This window comes from Mustela putorius, unplaced genomic scaffold (genome assembly GCF_011764305.1).
Source record: "Mustela putorius furo isolate JIRA1106 unplaced genomic scaffold, ASM1176430v1.1 tig00000997_pilon_pilon_pilon, whole genome shotgun sequence".
In the NCBI taxonomy this organism is placed as follows: domain Eukaryota; kingdom Metazoa; phylum Chordata; class Mammalia; order Carnivora; family Mustelidae; genus Mustela; species Mustela putorius.
In genome coordinates this window covers 6203413-6216464 of record NW_025421527.1, presented here as the reverse complement: position 1 = coordinate 6216464, position 13052 = coordinate 6203413, and the positions used below count along the sequence as shown (strand labels likewise).

Here is a 13052-nt window from a genome sequence, read left to right as displayed (position 1 = left end):
CCTCAACATTTTCTGCTACCTTCCCTTGGGTTATCTTTTTCCCTCCAGCTCCTCTCCCCGAAATGAGAGATCAAGGGATGGGCCTTGCCAACAGCCTCGGGTCCCCACGGCTAACTCCTGTTCCAAAATACACACATTGCCCCACCTTCCACCAGAAATCCCAGCTCAGCATCAACAAAGACTGAGGTGCGCACTGAGGTGTAGGCGATGTCACATACTGACCAATAAATGAGGAGTTTAGCTCATTCCGCTCACCTCAGCCCAGAAAAAAAGCAATATTATGTGTATGGGGGTGACAAGGGGGGACTGGCTAGGTGTGTCACTTGGCCGATGGGGCCCTGCCCTGCAGCTGCCCTCTTAAACAGCTCAACCCAGCCCACATCCCAGGACTGTGGAGGAGCCACCTCTTCCCTCATGGAATCACACACATTATTTTCTCCACATTCCCTGTTGCATTTCACCTAAGTCTGCCCTGTCCAGTATGGTGGCCACTGGCCAAACCTGCTTCCTGAGTGCTTGAAATGTGGCTAGTCTACAGCAAGATGTGCTGTTAGGTGTAAAATACACACCAGGTCTCAAAGACTTGGTACACCCCCCAAAATGCATTTTTTTTTAAGATTTTATTTATTTATTTGACAGAGATCACAAGCAGGCAGAGAGGCAGGCAGAGAGAGAGGAAGGGAAGCAGGCCCCCTGCTGAGCAGAGAGCTCTATGTGGGGCTCGATCCCAGGACCCTGAGATCATGACCTGAGCCGAAGGCAGCGGCTTAACCCACTGAGCTACCCAGGCGCCCCAAAATGCATTTTTTAATTTCGTATTTTTATTTTATATTACTTACATGCTGAAGTTGCATTTTGGATGCACTGAGTTAAATATAATAAATTTAAACTTGTTTATTTTTACCTTTGTAAATGTGACTACTAGCAAATTTTAAATTCCATATAAGCCATGTGTTTAGGAATTCTGTTCCAAGGCTCAAAGCAGGTGATGGAGATTGGCACTTGTCTTCAAGAAGCAGCCTCAGGGCCGCCTGTGGGGCTTAAGTCATGATCCTGGAGTCCCAGGTTTAAATCCCACTCCTTGCCAAGCAAGGAGTCTCCTTCTCCCTCTGACCTTCCTTATGCGCTCGCTCGCTCGCTCGCTCTCTCATTTTCTCAAATAAATAAAATATTTTCTTAAAAGCCCCTCAGATTTATTTTTTTTAGTAATTTTTTTTTAAGATTTTATTTATTTATTTGACAGAGAGAAATCACAAGTAGATGGAGAGGCAGGCAGAGAGAGAGAGAGGGAAGCAGGCTCTCCGCTGAGCAGAGAGCCCGATGCGGGACTCGATCCCAAGACTCTGAGATCATGACCTGAGCCGAAGGCAGCGGTTTAACCCACTGAGCCACCCAGGCGCCCCAGATTTATTATTTTTAATTGTGGTGAGTGGGAGACTTAATTCTTTTGGATCTGCTTTTTTGCAGCTGTCAGTTTCTACTGCTACAGATCCTGTCTGTACTGAGGCTGCTTTTTTTTTTTTTAAGATTTTATTTATTTAGGGGCGCCTGGGTGGCTCAGTGGGTTAAGCCTCTGCTTCGGCTCAGGTCATGATCCCAGGGTCCTGGGATCGAGCCCCGCATCGGGCTCTCTGCTCAGCGGGGAGCCTGCTTCTCCCTCTGCCTGTCTCTCTGCCTACTTGTGATCTCTGTTCAATAAATAAAATCTTTAAATAATAATAATAAAAATAATAAATCTTAAAAGAATTAGGTTATTCCACGAGAAAAAAAAAAATCCCCCGAAACAAAACGGAAAGGGAGGACGGCACAGCTTGCACAGAGAAGCAGGCTAAGCCTCTAGTACTTCTCTTCTCGGAGCCGCTGGAGGGGAGGGCGGGGGAGAGGGCTCCCGGCCCCGCCCCGGCTGTGGCCCCGCCCCGGCTGTGGCCCCGCCCCGGCTGTGGCCCCGCCCCGGCTGTGGCCCCGCCCCCGGCCGTGAGCCGCGGCGCCGGGGGCTCCGGGGGCTGCACAGCGTGTAGCGCGTGTAGCGCGACCGAAGAGATGAAAGGGGACTGCGTGACGTGTGGAGACCACGTGGGGTTCTGAGGTCTCGGCCGCCTTCCCGCACCGAACCAAGGCGGGCCGGCGTGACAGAGCGCCGGCCCAGGGCACCTACTCCGCGGGCCCCGATACTGGCCTCTGCCGCGGGGCGCACAGGGTCACCGCCCGGCTTAGCGCCCAGCTCTCGACCCAGGGCCTCCTCCCACGACCCGCTCGGGAAAGGCCGGAAACGCCGGCGGCGCGGCTACTTCCGGGCGCCCACCACCCCACCCACCCCTCCGCCGGCTCCTTGGGAGCGCTCGCCCTCACGGCGCAGGCGCGCACTGGCGCCCACGGCCGACCGCCAGGCACGTGCCCGGGCTCGAGGGAGGTGGAGCAGATCTGGCCAGTGGGAGGAGTCCTCCCACGTGGGCGGGGCGAGCCGGGGCGCCTTCCGACCGAGAGTGGCGCCTGCGCACTGGTGCCCCGCGCCGCGTGGGGGCTCTCCCCTGGGCGGCCTAGGGGACTCGGGGAGGAGCGGGCGGGGAGCCCCGTGTCTGCAGTTCTCTTCTTTGGGGCTCCAGGGACAAAAGCGGGGAGTGGGTTGAGCCTCTGCTTTTGGCTTTGGCTCAGGTCCTGATGTCAGGGTCCTGGGCTGGAGCCTCCCGTGCGGCTCGGGCGTCAGGGCACAGTGGGCTCGTGCAGCCCCTCGCGCGTGCGCGCGCGCTCTCAAATAAGGGAAAGCCTTTCAAAAGCTTTTGGCTTTTTTGCAAATTCTCTTTATTATCTGCTGCGGTTTTTTTTAAACTGTCTTCACTCCGGTTACCGTACATGAATGTTCTCGTGGTTTCAAGTGTCCGGTGTAGAGATTCAGGCCCTGCATTCATCGCCGGGGACGAAGTCCCACATCAGGTTCCCTGCAAAGAAATAAAGAAAATATTTTAAAAATAACTTACTGAGGCACGATTCACATAGCATAAAATGAGCCATTTTGAAGGGAGCGATTCGGTGGCATGTTCACTCACTGTGTGCGGCCCGTCCTGTCGCTGTCCCTGCCGCTCCCAGGTGCAAGCCCCGCTCTCAGCAGTTTGTTACCATCCCCCATCCCAGCAGCCGCCGACTTGTATTCTGTCTCCACGCATTTATCTATTTTGAGTATTTTGTATCAGTGGAATCAGATAACATGGGACCCTTCGTGTCTGGTGACTTTGAGTTAGCCGCATGTGTGTGGTCCGCGCCCACTGCGGTGTGTGTGTCAGAACTCCGGGCCTTTTTATGTACCATTAATACCTACTGGATGTAAAATAGGTGATGGGTGCTAAGGGGGGTCACCTGTGATGAGCACTGGGTATTGCACATCAGTGATGGATCACTGAGTTCTACACCTGAGGAGCACCCAGCTGGCTCAGAGGAGCACGTGACTCTTGATGTCAGGGTCATGAGTTTGTGCCCCGCTTGGTGTAGACATTACTAAATAAATAATAAACAAACAAAAAAGCTTGTGAAAAATGTTCTACAACAGAAACTAATATTACACCATACGTTAACTACCTGGGATTTAAATAAAACCCTGGAAAAGAGGGGCGCCTGGGTGGCTCAGTGGGTTAAAGCCTCTGCCTTCAGGTCAGGTCATGATCCCCACATCGGGCTCTCTGCTCAGCAGGGAGCCTGCTTCCTCCTCTCACTCTGCCTGCCTCTCTACCTACTTGTGATCTCTTTCCATCAAATGAATAAATAAAAAAAATTTTTTTAAAAACCTGGAAAGGGAAAAAAAGTCTCCCAGCTTAAAAAATATATATGTTCTATTGGCCATATGGACCACAATTTGTGCACCCATTCCTTCGCTGCTGGAATGTGGACCGCTTGCACTTTGAGGCTATGGGAATACTGCTGTAAGCAATTGTGTACAAGTTTCTGCGCAGGCTTGTATTTTCAGTTCTCTGGGCTGTGTATTTGAATGGTGGTGCTGGGTCTCATAGAAACTGTGTTTTTTTACTTTGTGAGGAACCGCCAAACTTTTCCAGTCGCCGCGCCATTTTCCATTCCCACCAGCAGTGTGGGACGTTCCAACTTTTCAACGTCCTCATAACACTTGTGTGATATGCTCTATTACTGTAGTTTTGATCTGCTCTTCCCTGATAGATAACAATATTGAGTATCTTTTCAAGTGCTTACTATGTGTATATTTTCTCTTGAGAAATGTCTATTTAAATTCTTTCCTGGGACGCCTGGGTGGCTCAGTTGGTTAAGCAGCTGCCTTCGGCTCAGGTCATGATCCCAGCGTCCTGGGATCGAGTCCCACATCGGGCTCCTTGCTCCACAGGGAGCCTGCTTCTCCCTCTGCCTCTGCCTTCCACTCTTGTCTGCCTGTGCTCGCTCTCACTCTCTCTCTCTTACAAATAAATAAATAAAATCTTTAAAAAAAAAAAATAAATAAATTCTTTCCTTATTTTACAATTGGGTTGTCTTTTTAATGTTGAGTTGTGATAGGTATGTCTGTAGGTCTGTAGATAGACATATTGAATTCCTTCGTAGTGTTCTTTGAAATACAAAGGTTTTAAATTCAATGAAGGGCAGTTTCTCTGTTTTTTGTACAGAGATAATATTGCAAGAATTAATTTTTCCTTAAGAACAAATAAAGTTACAAAGACACGTTCCATTTCATGCGGTAGTGTACTCGTTATAGTAGTGTTGATGTTAATTTTGGAACTATTTTATGGCCTGTTACATAATAATACACATACTAGGAGTCACCGTTTCCAGAGCAAGAGACATAAATATAGAATAAAATTAGTGAAGTAAAGGGGCACCTGGGTGGCTCAGTGGGTTAAGCCGCTGCCTTCGGCTCAGGTCATGATCTCAGGGTCCTGGGATCGAGTCCCGCATCAGGCTCTCTGCTCGGCAGGGAGCCTGCTTCCTCCTCTCTCTCTGCCTGCCTCTCTGCTTACTTGTGATCTCTCTCTGTCAAATAAATAAATAAAATCTTTAAAAAAAAAAATTAGTGAAGTAAAAATTCCAATGTTGCTGAAAAAGCCTAGAAGCAACAGACAGCCTGACAGCAGTGAGGTCTGCCGGTCTGAGCTCCTTGCAGAACAGGTTGACTCCCTGGGCGAGGCAGGAAATACTCAGAACAGGCCTCGGGGCATCTCGTGCCAGAAAGCAAAGATACCAAAGAACAGCAGAATGGCAAAAGAACACAGAGCTCCTACTGCCTAAAATATGGCAATCGGAATGTCAAAAAGGTTAATACATGCATTTGAAACCTTGAATATACAAAATGTATCCGGTCAGAGTGATAGTAAACTGAGCGAGGATAAGGGGAGAGAAACACTTTGGATAGGGGTGCCTGGGTGGGTCCGTTGGTTAAGCGGTTAAGCATCTGCCTTCAGCTCAGGTCATGATCTGGGGGTCCTGGGATCGAGTCCCGCATCGGGCTCCCCACTCCATGAGGAGTCTGCTTCCCTCTCTTTCCCTCCCTCTGCCTCTCCCCACTGCTGTTCTCTCGCGAATACGTAAATAAAGCTATCCAATGGATAAAGCATCAGCTCCTTGCTCTGAAAATTGGCAACTAAAAGAAAGAGCTAGACATCTGTCACTGGGAATTCCAGTTCCTGTGTGGATTATATCTCAGGCTTACTAAGTTGTCCTCGTTGAGGAGGGAAAAGTTCTTTACAAAAACGCTCCAGTTAACAGATGATAAAGGAAAGACAGCAGTGGAAAATCACTCTGCAACCCAATGAAGTCACCGAGTCAGGCCATTACCAGTGAATGTGACTACCAGACCAGGGTGGCTGGGGGATTTGCACTGAGGGGTCAGGCCACCCCGAAACAGTGCAGACCTCCCGAAGGGTGCGGCCCGGCACACACAGCAGCCCCTGTGCAGTTCTCTTCTCTAGAAGCAGAGCCCAAATCCAACCAAGCTTCTAGGGCCAGCACGCACCTGTAGAGGAGTATGTTCCGTGACCCCGAAGACAGCATAGCCGGAATTCTACCAGAAAACGTGCCCATCTCTTCAGCTCAGGGACACAGGGCAGGGGGCTGGGAGCATCGTCTGTTTTCAGTTAGATCCTTAAGAGACTTAATAACCGGGGCGCCCGGTCGGCTGGCTCAGTGGATAGAACATGCCACTCCCGATCTCAGAGTGGTGAGTTCAAGCCCCATCCTGGGTACAGAGATTGCTTAAAAAGAAAACACTGAGGGGCACCTGGGTGGCTCTGTCGTTAAGCATCTGCTTTGGGCTCAGGTCATGGTCGGCAGGGAGCCGGCTTCTCCCTCTCCCACTCCCCCTGCTTCTGTTCCCTCTCTCACTGTGTCTCTGTGAAATAAATAAATAAAATCTAAAAAAAAAAAAAAAGAAAAAAGAGGGTCATCTGGGTGGCTCAGTGGGTAAAGCCTCTGCCTTTGGCTCAGGTCATGATCTCAGGGTCATGGAATGGAGTCCCGCATCGGTGTCTCTGCTCAGCAAGGAGCTTGCTTCCCCCTCTATTCTCTGCCTGCCTCTCTGCCTACTTGTGATCTCTCTCTTTCTCTGTCAAATAAATAAATAAAGCCTTTAAAATTTCCTTAACTGTCTCAAAAATGTCGTTTTTTTTTTACTTTGGACTAGGTATAGGTAATACCAAGAAACCATTGTTACCCTATTGGGGCCCCCAGCTGGCTCAGCTGGTAGAGTATGCAACTTTTCATCTTGGGGTTGTGAGTTTAAGCCCCACACTGGGGTAGAGTTTGCTTTAAAAAAAAAAAAAAAGTTGTTACCTTCATTAGATGTGATAGTGACATAGTGCTTATTAAAGAAAGGTTTATGGGGTGCCTGGGTGGCTCAGTGGGTTGAGCCTCTGCCTTCAGCTCAGGTCATGATCCCAGGGTCCTGGGATCGAGCCCCACATCGGGCTCTCTGCTCGGCAGGGAGCCTGCTTCCCCTTCTCTCTCTCTCTGCCTGCCTCTCTGCCTACTTGTGATCTCTGTCTGTCAAATAAATAAATAAAATCTTAAAAAATAATAATAAAAATAAAGAAAGGTTTATTTTTAAAAAGAGACATGTGAGGGCACCTGGGTGGCTCAGTTGGTTGGGCGACTGCCTTCGGCTCAGGTCATGCTCCCAGAGTCCTGGGATCAAGTCCCACATTGGGCTCCTTGCTCAGCAGGAAGCCTGCTTCTCCCTCTGCCTCTGCCTGCCTTTCTGTCTGCCTGTGCTCACTCTCTCTGACCAAAAAAAAAAGATTTTGTTTATTTATTTCACAGACAAAAACACAGTGAGAAAGGGAACACAAGCAGGGGCAGCTGCAGAGGTAGAAGCAGGTTTCCTGCCAAGCAGAACTCGATTCCAGGACCCTGGGACCACAACCCAAGCTGAAGGCAGACGCGCAACTGATGGAGCCCTCAGACATCCCATAGTCAAGTAATTCTTTCTATTTTTTAAAGATTTTATTTACTGGGGCGCCTGGGTGGCTCAGTGGGTTAAAGCCTCTGCCTTTGGCTCAGGTCATGGTCCCAGGATCCTGGGATCGAGCCCCACATCGGGCTCTCTGCTCAGCGGGGAGCCTGCTTCTTCCTCTCTCTGCCTGCCCCTCTGCCTGCTTGTGATCTCTGTCTATCGAATAAATTTTTTTTTAAGAATATTCTTTTTTTTTTAAAGATTTTATTTATTTGTTTGACAGAGAGATCACGAGTAGGAAGAGAGGCAGGCAGAGAAAAAGGGGGAAGCAGGCTCCCTGCTGAGCAGAGAGCCCGATGTAGGGCTCGATCCCAGGACCCTGAGATCATGACCTGAGCCAAAGGCAGCGGCTTAACCCACTGAGCCACCCAGGCGCCCCATATCGAATAAATTTTTAAAAAATTTAAAAAAGAAGAAGAGGGAAGGCACCTGGCCGGCTCTATCTGTGCGGCAACAGCTCTTGGTCTCATGAGTTCAAGCCCCATGCTGGGGGCAGAGCTTACTGACCAGATACAGATTGATAGAGAATAAGTAGATGATCAATGACAGACAAACAGGAGAAGAGTAAGAGCAGAAGAGGTGGTTGCTAGGCCCTGGAAGTGTCTGCTCCTCCCGGACCCCGCGGGCCAGTGTCCTCCTCCTTCCGGGTGGGCGGTGGTCTTGGAGGTGAGGAACGCCAGCCCCAGGCACATGGCTGGTTCCTGACTGGTACCCAGGCCTCCTGCCCTTGTCGTGCTTTGTTCTGGAGGTCCTGCTGGAGGCCCGAGTCAGTGGTGATGAGGCAGAGCCCGCCGAGGGGACGTCCTCTCCTGGGCCGGGGGGTGCGGGGGAGACCCGGAGGAGGAGAGGCCACAAACAGGTGCCCCCCCCCCCCCCCCCCCCCCCCCCCCCCGCTCGCTGGGCCACACTCCATCCTCAGCCCCCGACATGTATCCGTCCCAGGCACGAAGAGAGGCAGTTTCTCTCACACATGTGCCCCCCCCCCATTTCCCCAGAGGACCCCCAGCTGGTAAGTGATCTGGACCCCAACTGTCTCCTTGGCTTGGGACCCAGGAGGCTGCCTGCCCCCAACCAGGGAGCCTGGGGGATGGAGCTGCAGGGCTGGGTGGGGAAGTCCCAGTGGAGGGAGGCTGGGCAGGAGGCTGTCCTTCCAGCTTGCCATCCCTGGCGGCGAAATGGGCCGGTCCTGGCCAAGGACAGCAGTGTCACCCTGATGCCAGAGGGCTCCCTGCCCGCTGCTGCCCTGTCCCCATGTTGGAGCCCCCCTTCCTGAGCCCAGGAGCTCCACAGCATGCCCCAGAATCCTCCTGGGTGGCTGGAGAGCTGGCGGACCCGGGGAACAGCGGGTGAGTAAGCGACTAGGGGCGGGGGATGGGACGTGGGAGCATCCCTGGCGCACAGGATTGCCCAGAGCGGGGCCAGGGGGCACCCAGTGCCTAGGGACCAGAGCACTTGTTGGGGCCCACAAAAATGTTTTATTCTAAGTTTCTTTAAAATCAGGAGGAAGGGGCACCTAGGTGGCTCAGTGGGTTAAGCCTCTGCCATAGGCTTAGGTCATGATCCCAGGGTCCTCAGATCCAGCCCCACATCGGGCTCTCTGCTCAGCAGGGAGCCTGCTTCCCCTTCTCTCTCTCTCTGCCTGCCTCTCCACCTACTTGTGATCTCTGCCTGTTAAATAAATAAATAAAATCTTTAAAAAAATCAGAAGAAAAAAACGTAATTATGAATATATAATAATAAATATAATATGAAATATATAAAAATGGATATTTGTTTTATAGCAATTAAATTATAAAATACAATTGTGTGTGTGTGTGTGTGTGTGTGTGTGTGTGTATTTAAATAAGTTTTCCTCCCAGCTTGGGTCTTGAATTCATAATCCTGAAATCAAGAGTCATAGGCTCTACCGACTGAGCCATCCAGGCTCTCCTATAAAATACAATTTTAAATGTTTTCTGTGTTTTTTTTTAAGATTTTATTTGCGGCGTCTGGTGGCTCAATGGGTTAAGGCCTTTGCGTTCCGCTCAGGTCATGATCTCAGGGTCCTGAGATGGAGCCCCGAATTGGGCTCTCTGCTCGTTGGGGAGCCTGCTTCCCCCTCTCTCTGTGCCTGCCTCTCTGCCTGCTTGGGATCTCTGTCAAATGAATAAATGGAATCTTAAAAAAAAAAAAAAGAAAGAAAGAAAGATTTTATTTATTCAACAGAGAAAGACACAGCGAGAGAGGGAACACAAGCAGGGGGAGTGGGAGAGGTCGGGAGGCTTCCCTCCAAGCAGGGATCCCAATGCAGGACCCGGGGATCATGCCCTGAGCCCAGAGTGGGATGCTTCGCCAAGGGAGCCACCCAGGTGGCCCCAATTTTTAATTTTTTTTTTATGGAGGAAGGCCAAGTGCTCAGGGCTCCGGAAAGTCCCAGGCAGCAGCGCTGAAGAGTGCAGAGGTCAGCAGGAAGGGGCAGAGGTGGAGCTGGGGCTCTGGGATACAGCGTCCTGGGGGCAGAGCCCCCGCCTGTGGGTGGTCCCCAGGTTCTGCGGATGGTCCCCCTGCCCCAGGTCGGCCCTCCTTCTGCCAACATCCAGGACCCACGGGGGCGGAGAGGGGTCACCAGCTCCCAGTGCCCGGTCGGGGATGGGGGGCGGCGGAGCCCTCCGTGTCCGGACGAGCGGATGGCCGCCCCCTCCCCGCCCCCGGGGCCGAGCTGTGAGCAAGGCGGGGTGGGAGAGCGTCCCCCGGGGCTGAGCGGGGCCTGGGAGCTGGGACGGGGTGCGGCCGGCCTGGGGGTGCGCTCGGAGCTGTCGGGCGGCGGCACAGCAGCAGGCAGAGGCCGGGCACGGGCCGAGCGGGCCGGGCGGGCGGGAGCTCAGCCTCGGGCTCTGGGCGAGGGCGGCCGGGCGGGCTCGGGGTGAGCTGCGCGAGGCCGAGTGTCGCCGCGGGGGGCGGAGAGAGGGCGGCGGCCCTGCGTGTCCTGGGGCGGAGGCGCGGGGCACGGCCGGCGGGGCCCGCGGTGACCGCGCGTGGACTCGACCCGGGGCCGGCGGGAGCGGCTGGGCTTGGAGCGGGCGTGGGGGGCTCGGGGTCCGCCTTCGTCTCGGCCGGGGGCGGCGGCGGCTGCGGGGCACGTCTGCTCTGGGGGCGGAGAGGAGACCCCGGGCGGCCCACGTGCAGGCCCAGCGGCGGCGAGGCCGAGGCCGAGGCCGAAGCCGAGCCCGGGAGGAGCCGGCGCCGGCGGGAGACCGGCCGGTCCCGCGGCGGCTGCGGCTCCGGCCACGAGGGGGCCCCGCTGGCCGCGTCCCCAGCCCGCGGACGACAAGTCACCAAAGGGTGTGTCGTTTTCACGCGAAGACTGAGAGGGGCAGGGGGAGCTGCTGTCTCTGAGCTCGAACCGTCTAGAAACTGAAGGCGCAGGGTGGGGGTCAGGGTCTCCCCAAGAGCAGGGGGAAGCCTGGCGGGTTCTCCTTCCCCCCAGGTACCCTCCCGGCCCCCACCCTCCAGGCTTCCCCCTGCCCTTGGGGAGAGCCTGACCACCCCCTTCCTCCTGGCATTCCCGAAGCTTCTGAGCCTCTGGGGACAAGGGTGGGGGCCGGGAGGGTACCTTGTTCCCAGAGGCTCAGAAGCTTCGGGAATGCCAGGAGGAAGAGGCACCTGTTGAGAAAGGTCAGGGAAGGAGCCGGGGTCTGTGTGGACTCTTCCCCAGGGGCTGGAGCTGAGGACCAAGGCCCCAAACCGTGGGCTGCGGCTCACCCGCTCCCCTGCGGCAAGGGTGTGGGAGCCTCCAGGATCCAGTCTCATCCCCTTGGCGGCCAGGCCCTCTGGCATGGGGCCTGGACGGACCACTCGATGCTTGCTGTTCCCTCCTCCATAAGCACTTGCCTCTGGTGGGCAGGAGGGTTCTAGGTGGGCGGGTCGCTGCGCAGGTCCGGGCAGGTGCAAAGGCTCAGCGGTGGCTCCTGGGGCCCAGGCTCTGCCTCCACCGACAGTCTGACCCGGAGCACAGCCTCCTTGGCCAAGGCCAGTTCATTCCAGGATGGTGTCGGCCGGAACGAGAGAGCACGAGAGGCATTCGGAGGGGTGCCCGGCCTGGAGTCGGTCCTAGGTATCTTGCTATGGGACAGAGGGCTGGAGGAGATAGGGGGAAAGAGGAAAACTAGTGGGGGCCTCAGGGGTTATTCAAGGGTGTGTGAGACTCTGTGTCATTCTTGAGAAGCTTTCCCTTTAGAGACACAAACATTTGTATGAGATGTTCTTTAAAAAGGACATTAAGAGGGACACCTTGGTGGCTCAGTTGGTTAGGCCGCTGCCTTTGGCTCAGGTTGTGATACCGGGATCCTAGGATTGGGTCGCCCATTGGGCTCCCTGCTCGGCCGGGAGTCTGCTTTTCTCTCTGCCTCTGCCTGCTTGTGCTCTCTCTCTCTCTCTTTGACAAGTAAATAAAATCTTAAAAAAAAAAAAAAAAGGACATTAAGAAAGGGTTTAAGATAGGCTACAAAGTTGCATAAGATACAAAGTGCAACATTAGAATGGGGTGACGGGTAGGGGACAGTTTGTAGCCAGGCTCCGGGTGAGGACGAGGCACATGGCAGCCCCCACTGATTGGACAAGTCACCTAGTGAAACAGGAGACTGTGGCATAAAGGAAGACTTGGTTTAACGCCAAACAGCAGTGAATTTCAAACACATTTCTACCCCCTCCTGAGCAGCTGGGACATCACCAAGTTCTCAGGAGGGTCTGGCTTGCTTTCTGGGGGAGGGACTCCTGCCACGCCCAGCCGCCCCCTCCTTCTCCTCGAACCTTAGCCCTGGGGTCTCCCGGCACAGCACCTGGGCGAGTCATCTTCTTTCTCCGAGAACCGGGAATGAAGCAGAAGCTGCCCAGCCCCGCTCTGAGGCCTACTCACCTGAGGACTGGGCAGAACGTTGTCCTGGGCACAGAGCAGGGCAGCTCTGTTCCCCCCCTCCAGCTTGCTGTTCCCCTCATAGCAGGATCCTCACGGCTGCCGCAGGAGCCCGAGATCCTGTCTGGGCCTCAGAATCCAGTGCCCACCGTGCGTCAGACGATGGGGCCAGGGTGTGCACCGCTACCGGCCACCTGTGGCCACACGTTTCCTGGAGCCGCGGAGTACACAGCTGTCCTGCCCCGGCCATCAGAGTCTCCAGCCCTCGGTCCTCTCCTGGCCCTGACCACGGGCCTCCCTGTGGACGGCTGCTCCATCAGAGGGGGGCGGGCATGCAGGTCCTAAGCGCCTGGAACCTCGTGATTTCCAAAGTGTCTGGCACAGGGGAGTCTACGCTGTGCTGCTAATTGGCTGGGCCCCCGTGACCGGCACCTGGCACAGGGTTCCCACTGGCAAGTCCCCAGGCCGGCCTGGGAGGGCCCTGGGCTTGGTCTCCCCCAGTGGGAACCTGCATGGGGAGAGGGACAGGTAGGAGGGGCCAGGACACAGGGCCTCACAGGGCCACCTACCCATCAGCCAGCACCACCCTCCCCTCCACTCCCCTAACCCCACCTGCTTGTCTGGTGGCCACAGTCCTTGTTCAGGCCTCCGGGCAGCAGCGCCATGGTCACCGGTGTGGCCTAGGTCGTCCCCAAGCTCCAGCTGGTC

General features: G+C 54.5%; 1 protein-coding gene across 6 annotated transcripts in view; it reads right to left on the bottom strand.

Annotated features, from left to right (window-relative positions):
• Positions 1 to 10711: 10711 nt before the first annotated feature.
• Positions 10712 to 13052, bottom strand: part of GATAD2B (GATA zinc finger domain containing 2B) — a 92526-nt gene continuing 90185 nt past the window's right edge. For 4 of the 6 annotated variants that reach the window (XR_006608601.1, XR_006608602.1, XR_006608597.1 and 1 more), the window contains exons 13-14: positions 11046 to 13051; positions 10712 to 10846 (exon numbers count right to left, since the gene is read on the bottom strand). The gene's annotated coding sequence lies outside the window, so the exon portion shown is untranslated. The remainder of the gene's footprint in view (positions 10847 to 11045; position 13052) is intronic. The other 2 variants (XR_006608599.1, XR_006608598.1) reach the window with 2 other exon arrangements.